We start from the raw sequence: 10280 nt of genomic DNA, 5'->3' as shown, positions 1-10280 counted from the left end.
CGTCTCTGTTGCATTCCGACTTTGCCTCATCAGCTCCTCTCACTTGTGTTTGTCCGTAATAATGCACTTATGAGAATAAGGTCAAAATCACTTCTACGTAACTATGAATTGCTATCATAGCTTGAAACTTAGTAATGGACTCCATTTCCATTACTAACAGAACAAACCTAGAATCCTATCCTAGACTTACTAGGCTCTATAGACTTCTAGACACGGAAGAACTCGTAATTCCAATACGGAACTACTAATAAGCTCAGATAACGAATTTTTAATAACACTCTATGATTATCGTTCTAATATCTGTGATATCAGCCAATTCTCCAAAACATAGCAGATTTGTATCCCATACGGATCTAATACTATGCTCTTATACCATCTATGGCGTCCCGCCAAACGCTAACACAAATCCCTATGTTAGATCTCGAGGTACTAGGTGACACCTCGAAATTTTGGCATGGTCTCCTTTATTTATGTTAGCATTTCAAGGTGTTCAACCTACACCTGATAAACGACATACAATCCTACATATATATATATATATATACAAAATATAATACTAGCGGAAGCCTATATACATCGAATAACGTACGAAATATCAGAGTGTGGAAGAATAACCAGAATATAGGATTATACAAATATTCCTTACTCTAATAAAAGTCCTAACGCTCAGAATAAAATCAATTACTTTTGGACAATCGACACCACTAGGGGCTATAACTACAATACTCACCAAGTGACAGACTCACTAGATAATTCTCATTCGTTTCCTACACCTGCCTTGCTAAGCTTCGGATCTGAAACTAAAAAAATGGATAAGAAAATGGTGAGTAACAATGGTTACCGAGTAAGGAAGAAAATAATTTCTGCCAATAACATCTCTTAACATAACTAATAAACATACTGAATAATTTTAAAATATGCAAAGTTTTAAAGAAGAAACTACGATTAACTGGTACATATAACCAGGGATGAGTAACTAAACATTTTAAAACTCACATTACATCGATCATCATTACTCACAATGACATTGTCTTTTTATACAAATCGAATTGATCAAATGGAAACATTAAACATGCATTTTTATTTTATATATCAAAATAAGACAACATATACATAATACACAATTGTGGAGTACTGGAATTAAAGTGTTGGGATTCACAACTGGATCGCTCCCAGTTGGGCCATGATGTTTTATAATAAAGTAGTAGTTCCTGATTTTGTGACTGGCCGCTGTTTACCATACTTGTGGGACCATTTATCCGATTCAGGCTGGCCGTTTGACGTGACCGTAAGCAATGGGTCTCTTTTCGATGTGTTAGAATGTTCGACTATTATAGATTGTTATGATCACTGACTAATCATCTTCGTCTATGCCTATCAGGCGTACATGTGATTCCCAAATATATAAATCATCGTATACGACCACCTTTATATTACAAGTTCACTGGTAAAGCTAGAAAGGAATAACCCGAATTCTAATTGTGATTCCACTCTCATACGCATCCCATACCACGTATGAGCTTGGTGGTCCTTACCATACATCCTAAGATAGTATACCACTCCGAATGATATGACGCACTATCCCTTCAGGTATTCATAGACTTTTAAACAGCTCACAGAATAGCTATATATATATTGTTTTCATTGGAAAATAAAAGAGAAATTAATAATACAAGGTTAAGAATGGATATCCAGTTTCCTACCATGCAACTGTGGCCAGCCGGCCTAAAATAAATAACAAAACAGAAACGTAAAGTAAACATGCAACCAGTAATATTATCCCTGGATATCCATTCACCAACCTACATATAACACAACAATGTAAAATGCAAACATCACCCCTCGGGTATAACTCTGACAGTTTACCGCTTCATACCATTTTTTTATTTTTACAATTTTCAATATCTCAAATAAAATATCTACTTTATGATATTCATCAACTCAATATGAGTTCAATGAATATTAAATCATTTTTCCAACTATGAAATTCATTTTTATCAATAACATTGAAAAAATACAAATCAAAACGGGGTCCGAGCGGTACACAAGACCCAACTAACAGAAATAATCCGACGAAATATCCTACCCACGTATAATTTGTTATAAAATACAATAAAACATATCAAATATGCTAGTTCTGGCATGAATTTGAAATAATCAATTGAATTCTATATTTTTGAAAACTCACTATAAAATTTTAATAAAATCCTAAATACAATTTTCACAATCTACGATTACTAATAAAAATTGAGAGTTCCTTACAATCATTAGACGACGAAATTGAAGCACGTGCGTGAAAATCGAGATGATTAGCGAGGAAATAGAGGTGACTTGTACTTCGAGGTGGCTAATTTTTGAAATCGGTCTGATGATTTTGAAGAACTTGATGTGATCGTCATTTCTCTCTTCTGTGATGGAAGACGATTTGATCCCGAAACGGATGGAATCCAAGGTCGAAGTTTCAAAATTTTCGTATATAAATAAGACTGATTTTTGATGATACGGGATGAAAAAGAAAGTGAAATGGAAAGAGGTTGGATGGATTTTGTAGAGAACACGGCTGCGGACATTTCTCCCTTCTGTCTCAGTCATTGACGGCGAGTCGTTTATCGTGAATTTGAGGTTCAAGAATCAAGGGAAAACCAAAAATTAAAAAAAAATGTTGGTTGGTTTGGACGGGTTGGGGAAGATGAATAGTGAAAAAAAATTAAAAAAATTATTTATATAAAGTCTTGGGACGAAATCAATATTTTGATTATTGTTTCGATCGACGATAACTTGACCATCCGAACTACAAAATTGACAAATGAATACTCTATTTCACCTAATTTTTCATTCCGGATCTAATGGTGTAGTTAATTTTTATAAATTCTATCTCTAACAAAAATTTACATTTTTTGCCCGATGTGACCCCTAAAATTGACGTCATTTTCGTTTTTGACGATAGTTCGACTTCCTAATATCCAAAAATGACAAATAAATAGTCTATGTTCAATAATTTTTCATTATAAATCCAATGGTATAATCAAATATTAATAATTCTTGCTCTAGTAAAAAGTTATTATTTTAGTCTAGTTCGACTCAGTAATTGAGGATTTTGCAACTTTTCTATTCGGATTCGCACTTGAGCGTGTTTCTAGGCTAAAATATGTTTTTGGATCATTTTTAATCTAATGGTGAGGTCAAATTCCAATAAAAATGATTAGAAATATCCTAAAATTTTATCCTTAAATCCCACTTTCAGGCATTGTTGGCCTATACTTTGCAATCAATCTGCATTCGTGAAAATTTTATTAAAGGACATAGCCGATAAATGGAAATTTTACATAACAAATTGCACTAAAAGATGCACCAACAAACAGATAATCAAAACTTTCTCCCTACATACAAACAATTGTCGTTCAGTACCTAGCAGCCCTTCCAGATGAAGTGAAGACGATTAAAATAGATGCCTTTACCTTAATTGACGCACGAACCTAAATAAAACATCACGATTATGAGCTTAAGAAAGAATAAAAAATTGCATAGAATTCCAAAAAAAATGAAACAAAAATCATTGAAATTGACATAAATTTTTTTTTAATGTTGCCGTAGTGGAAGTAATAGACTCCAAGTGAGTCATTGGTTCTTTGACATATTTCATAGTCTTCTTGAAATACAGGTCTTGGTTAAAAACCTCTCTGCCTGAAAATTCCCCAAAGATAAAATAAAGATAATTCTAGTTGTAGACTTTAATCATAAATTAAGTACCTATAATAAAAGGTGGCAAAAGAAACAGTCCATCGGATAAAAGCTAGTGCTGGAGTTACCTTGGCACAGATTTTACCAACAATGGAAATGGTCTCAATGGAATACAATCCTCGCAAAGTCTCAGCACCTAGAATAATGGCATCACTACCTGCACCAATGCAAAAGCTCTCTTCGCCTTAATAGTCTAGATATGGGAAAAGGGTATGACAGGTTTATGGCACTGTGGTTCCCTTCCAAAACCAAAATCAGTGGAAATACAAACTGCCATCTTCTTAATACCAACCCTTGTCATGTTGAGATTGTACAAAAAGTATAGAACAATCGCATGGAATGACCTGAGGACCACAAGTGCCACATATAACAAGAGTTCCCCCCTTATAACACTAACATAATATCCAACACAGTATTAGCCACATTAGTTTCCTCAGCACAAGTTAGTCGTAGATTGCCAGTCGTCTACAACATGAGGAACCACTGCAGGCTTTCCAACCATATTAAACTTGTAAAAAGTAGCCTTATGAAATAAGAACACCTATAAATATTAGAGCTGATTATCAGCAGACTTTAGTTGGCTAGCACAAATACACAAGAACAGTTATGTAGTTAAAGTGCAAATAATGTCCGCATAGGAAAATATAAGAATTTTCTTTTTACAAATTTTGACACCAATTTCACAACAAGTAGTTCAAGCATTTACCCAAGATCATATAGTCACATAATTCATCATATTTTGGGAAAAATTCGAAGAAGAATAATCTGCCACAAAATTTGATGATTAATGGCTGGTTGGAAAAATGGACGACTTTTTAAGTTAATGGCTGACGATTTCAAAATATGGCTGATTTTTCCAAAATTTAGTGATTTTTCAATCTATCCATCATCTCGATCCTTTTTTCTTGTTAAGATGGAAAAAAAGTGATTTTTTGGGTTAGTTAAAGTGATTTTTCAATCTGAGTTCAAGTGATTTTTTCCTACTTCAATTTACTGATTTTTCAATCTATCCATCAGCTGACATTCTAGGGCTCTTGTTTTTTAAGAGTTCTGTGTTCTTTGAAGCAAAAGGGATCTTTTTTGAAGACCTCTTGAGGAGGTGGGATTGGGTTTATAATTGTATGGGTAGCACTTGATTATTCTTTTTCCCTTTTCTTTTTTGTTCGTCTTGTAGCTTAGTTCCCCTCTAGGGTTTTGGTCAGCTTACTTGCCCCTCTCAATAAAGTTTTTTTACCAATTAAAAAAATAAAAATAAAAATAACTAAACTAACCCCTCGCTGAATAATTGTCAAGTCTGAAAATGGTTACTATGCCCAGTATGGGTAGGATGACCATTATCAAAATGGTAATTTTTGATGATACGGTCAGTAATCAAGACCATGAGAAATAAAACAACTTCTACCATGAAATGCAACTAGATTGAAGCACCATCCAACATGATTTAGGTTCCTCGGAAAATACCAATATATCATGTAATAATGAATATCAGGAAAAAAGGGAATCTGTATCCAGGTGAAAATACTACCAAGCTACTACATGCACAATGCCAACAAAGGCACCAACTGGATTGTCAATCACATAAATTCTAACCAGATCGGGGCTTATTGTTCCAAGGGTTTGACCCAAACAAAACAAATAGAACCACACCAACCCAAAAAACAAGCATATAACTAGTACTATGGTATGAGCTCTCAACGACATATAACTTATACTATGGTATGAGCTCCCAACGTCTTAAGAAAATAATAATCAAGTCCAAACTTTCTAACTAGCCTTTGGGGAATATAAAACGAAAGAAATGACCACATTTTTAAAGGAAAGGGAAATTATGTGCAAGTTATAATTATTTTCATTTTGGGGAAGTTATCTTTTTGGGACAAGTTGTTTAAGTTCTTTAAGGGAGATTTTTTCAAAGATTTTCTTGTAAGATGGGAATATGTTTGTAAGTTGGCTGTGTTGTAGGTGTCATGTTGGTCATTGTTATCTTTGTTCTGCTGATCATCTCAACCTCCCTTATATTAATAAAATTGTTATCTTTGTTCTTCTTGTAGGATTTCATCAAAATGGTTTAAGCCCTGTAAGAAATTATGGAAAAAAGACATTGCAAGTTTACATTCTGAGAAACATACAGCTTTGAACCTTCGAATTTATAGCTATAAAGCTAAATCGATTGAAAAATTGAGTTCCAAGGAAACAAATTCTCCATACCACTTACCTCTATATTTTCAATCTTTACAAAAATATGCGTTTGATAAAGGCCACCCAATTTAGAAAGATATTCTCGGGCTTGCATTAAGAAGAAATAGAAGCCCTTCAATAGAAAAACATAAATGAAAAGAAAATATAGGCATTGCTGGGCAGTATATGAGACATGTAGGCTGAATATGTTTTTTTAATAATTGTAGGATGATGGGAAGGTAGGTTCGTAAAGATGGACTTTCCAGTACAATGAACTTACAAAGTACAAGAAAAATAAATTTAACAAGGACCCTTCAAGAAAATTAATTACTTGGCAAACATCTTCTGCATGCCAGGTATATGACAATGAGAGGAAATCAATATTCTTTTGAACACCCCATGTACTTATGGCCTAAAATGGTTGTTTAAAATTAAATTTCCAACATAAGTACTCACTTAGTAATTTGAGGCGTATAACACAACATCTATTATATAGCATAGAGGAAAATAATCTGTGGCAAATCATGAACAAATAACCTATCATGATTTGAAAATCTTTTAAGTATCTATAGACACCCAATTTGGCATCTGCTTAATTCGACAATTCGTCACTCAGTTGTTGTGAATTCCTAATAATGAATGCAAAGAACTCGAAGGCTTGTGAGTACCATCATCGACCTTTTCATTTTCAGTCCTTTCATCATCCCTATTCGTTACGACTCGATATAAAAGTTTGCGCACGCTTAGGATCTACACACCTTACACTCGATTTAGCAAGCACGCATGCTTAGGTTCGCTATACAGTTTGATAACTTAGAGATCACGCTACGTTAAGAAAATACAACTTTGAAACTTAGAAATAATCACGTTGGAACTAAAAGAGACCTTACGTTAAAATTCGTAAAAATCACCAAATTAATGAAAATACCCCTCATGAATTTTGAATATTCGAAAAGTATCGAAAGTACCTTCTTGCACCCCGAATGAGATTTCGAGTCTAACGAGATCCAAATCAACGAAAATAGAGAAATTTAAAAAAAATCATAAAAATGACCGAAAAACCCCTTAACATCCAAATTTGACCTGGAAACCCTAATCCTTAAGAAAACATGACAAAAATTTAAAATCAAATCAAAATCAAATTGAACATCCAGTCTAATGAAAATCAAATTTACATTAAAAATCAAACCCAAATTAAAAAATCCAAATCCAAATTGATAAAAAAAATTCAAATTAAAAATCACTCAACCAATTAAAATAAAAAATCAAATTAAAAATAAAAAATTTAATTGATCATTAAATTTCAACTCAAATTCCATCGAAACCTAATTAAATTAAATCAACTAATTTAAATTTCAAAATTGAACTCAATCGACTAAATAAAATTGAAATTAAATCTTAATTGAACAATCAAAACCCGAAATAAAATACAAATTCAAATTAAAAGAAAAATTTACATATCGACAAAATCCAATTGAAATTCAATTCAAAATCAAATTAAAATTCAAAACTCAAAAAAAAAAAAACTTATCAACCAATCACAACTCATCGACAGAAGACTACCGTGGTACGAGTAATGTGGGATCTTCACCTCCCATTCTCCCAAAAAGGAAGTAAAAAAAATGTATAAGAAATTAGCAAAATAAAATCTTCTTCAAATAGAAATTAAACATAGTTTCTATAAAAGGGTGGACGAAAAGGAGAAGATGAGGGTTCTTTTTTGGTTGGAGATGCTTCCTCTCATTGTAGGCTGAACTCACACACGACCTCCCTCTCTTTGATCTCACCCTCTCTACCCTCCTCTCTTCCACATTTTACAATGATTACAAGGCTGCTCCCTCTCCAGACCTTCTTTTTTTCCATCGATTTCTCATTCCCTGCAACCTTATTTCCTCTATCACACTCAGCCCTCTATTCTTTCTCTCACTTAGCTGCTACACACAGTCCCCCTCTCAGTCCATTACAACGCCCTCTCATTCTCTTTGACTGGATTCTCAGGACTCACCTCTTCACTTTCTCCTTGCTACAATCCCTCTTCTTCTTCTCCACGGACTCCCTCTTCTACATGCTCAATGTCCCTGTTCCAATCCACTCTATTTTTTATCTCACATCTCTTTTACCGTCTTCACTCATCCCTTCTCCCACTCTCTATATTAGTAGCAACATCTTTACTCTCACGTTTCTCTCACCATCTCCATAAATATCCTCTACAACATTATCCCCCACGGTCCTTTCCATTGCTGCAATGCCCCAACCCCTTTATCAGCTCCCACCTCACGTTTTATCACAGTCCCTACAATGTCTCACATCTCCCTCTCAACTCACTGCAACGTCCCCATTGCTGCAACCACGTCTTTGCTGTCCAACCCGAACTTCTTCAACTCACTGCTAGAACACTATCACAGTACGTATAGGAACCTCTCTTGATGCCCTTGTCTCTCGTATCCTCACAATAGTAAATACTCGCAAGTCTCTGGGTTGGACCTGAAGGAATCAATTCAGTACTATTTCATTCTATAGGTAAGTTGTTTTTAGTTTATTTATTTATTTTAAATTTTTTTTTTTACTTTTGCACGTCGGTAGGATTAAGAGAATTTTTTGTATTTTTGATGTTTTCATCTATTATTGCATATTGATAGGATTAAAAGAATTTTTCTTATGTATTTTTTCCTATGTTATTATTTGTTTTTACAAATCAATAGGGTTAGGAGAGTATTTATTTTATATATTTTTTTTAGGTTTTTATTTATTTTTGTGGCTTATCAATAGAATTAGAAGAATTTTTTTATGTATTTTTTCTAAATTTTTATTTGTTTTTGCGCATCGATAAGATTAGAAGAATATTTCTTATGTACTTTTTTATGTTTTTATTTGTTTTTACATACCAATAGGGTTAGGGGAGTATTTATTTCATATATTTTCTTTAGGTTTTTATTTATTTTTGTGGCATATCAATAGGACTAAAAAAGGATTTTATGTATTTTTTCTATGTTATGATTTATTCTTTCCATAGAGTTAGGGAATTTTTTTTGTATCTCCCTCATTTATATATATTTTTATGTTAATATGATTAGGGGATTTTTATGTATCTCTTTTATTTATATATTTTTTTATTTTTGCATGTGATTAATGCACTTTTTGACTCGACCAATATGCATGTCGTTGAATGATACTCATTTTGGAAAAAATGGAGGTTATGTATGCATGCCCGTTTGGGTCGATTTAAGAATTATGTGAATTTGGATTTTTTTGTTGTTGTAAATTTTGTATGCATTGGTATTTGTCGATCTCCAATTTGGTAAGTATGATGATGTGAAATTTTTCATTGTTATTTCGTTAATTTTCAATTTGGTAATTCGTCATAAATTCACAATTTTCTAATTTGGAACTCCTATTCATGATTTTGTTTTGGAAAATCGATACGTGAAACTTTCTAATATGGAAATTGCATGATTTTCTATTTTAGGAAAACATATATTTATAAATTTCTATTTTAGAAATTTCACGTTTTAGTAATTTCCCAATTTAGAAATTTTTGCCTTTTCCTATTCGAAAATTTCATGTCCATAAAAATTTGGGATTTCCTAATTCGAAAATTTGATTTTTTTTTCGGAAACTTTCTCTTTTGGAGAATTCATTTTATAAACTTCTAATTTCAGAACTCATCATATGTTTTCTAAATTCCAACTTTGGAAAATTCAAATTACTAATTTAGAAGCTTCATAAGTTTTAATTTAACGGTTTTCTATTTTCCTATTTAGAGAATTTCCATGAGTTTCTACTTTGGATGATTTGAGAAGTATTTGGATGTGGATCTTTTTTTATTGACTTTAGATCATGGGGGTAAATTAAGATATTTTCAAATCTTTATATTTTGTGCATAATTTGGAGGATCTTAGCCATAAGATCCGTTTGGTAAACCTGATATAAGTTGATAATGATGAGTGGACCATAGCCATGACCATAGTCTTCCCTGTTTGACCTTAGGATGTTTCTTGGATCGTAGTAGAGATCGATCATCTTGATTAGACGGGTTCGCTGCTTAATACCTTCTGAAACTTGTAATCGGACGCCTTACCCATTTCTCCAATCCATATCCATTTAGTGATATTTGTGGTTGCTAGACCTAAACTAGGTGGTAACTCTCATTTTTTAAAGATCCCCCATTTACCAATCGGACCCCTCTTCACTAGTTAGTGAAAAAGGTCAAGGTGATTTTAGTATCCTTCTCTAAACAGCAAACCTTCCCTTAATATGAAACATTGTATGGATAGAAACAAAGGGTATAAGGAAAGTCTGATTGAATTAATTTTTGCATCTTATAAATAATGGGTAATTGATTCTGAAATACAAAACATATA

The sequence above is a fragment of the Akebia trifoliata genome, chromosome 6 (assembly GCF_017979445.1).
Source record: "Akebia trifoliata isolate Shusen 1 chromosome 6, ASM1797944v1, whole genome shotgun sequence".
In the NCBI taxonomy this organism is placed as follows: Eukaryota; Viridiplantae; Streptophyta; class Magnoliopsida; order Ranunculales; family Lardizabalaceae; genus Akebia; species Akebia trifoliata.
Note: the sequence above shows the minus strand (reverse complement) of the source record.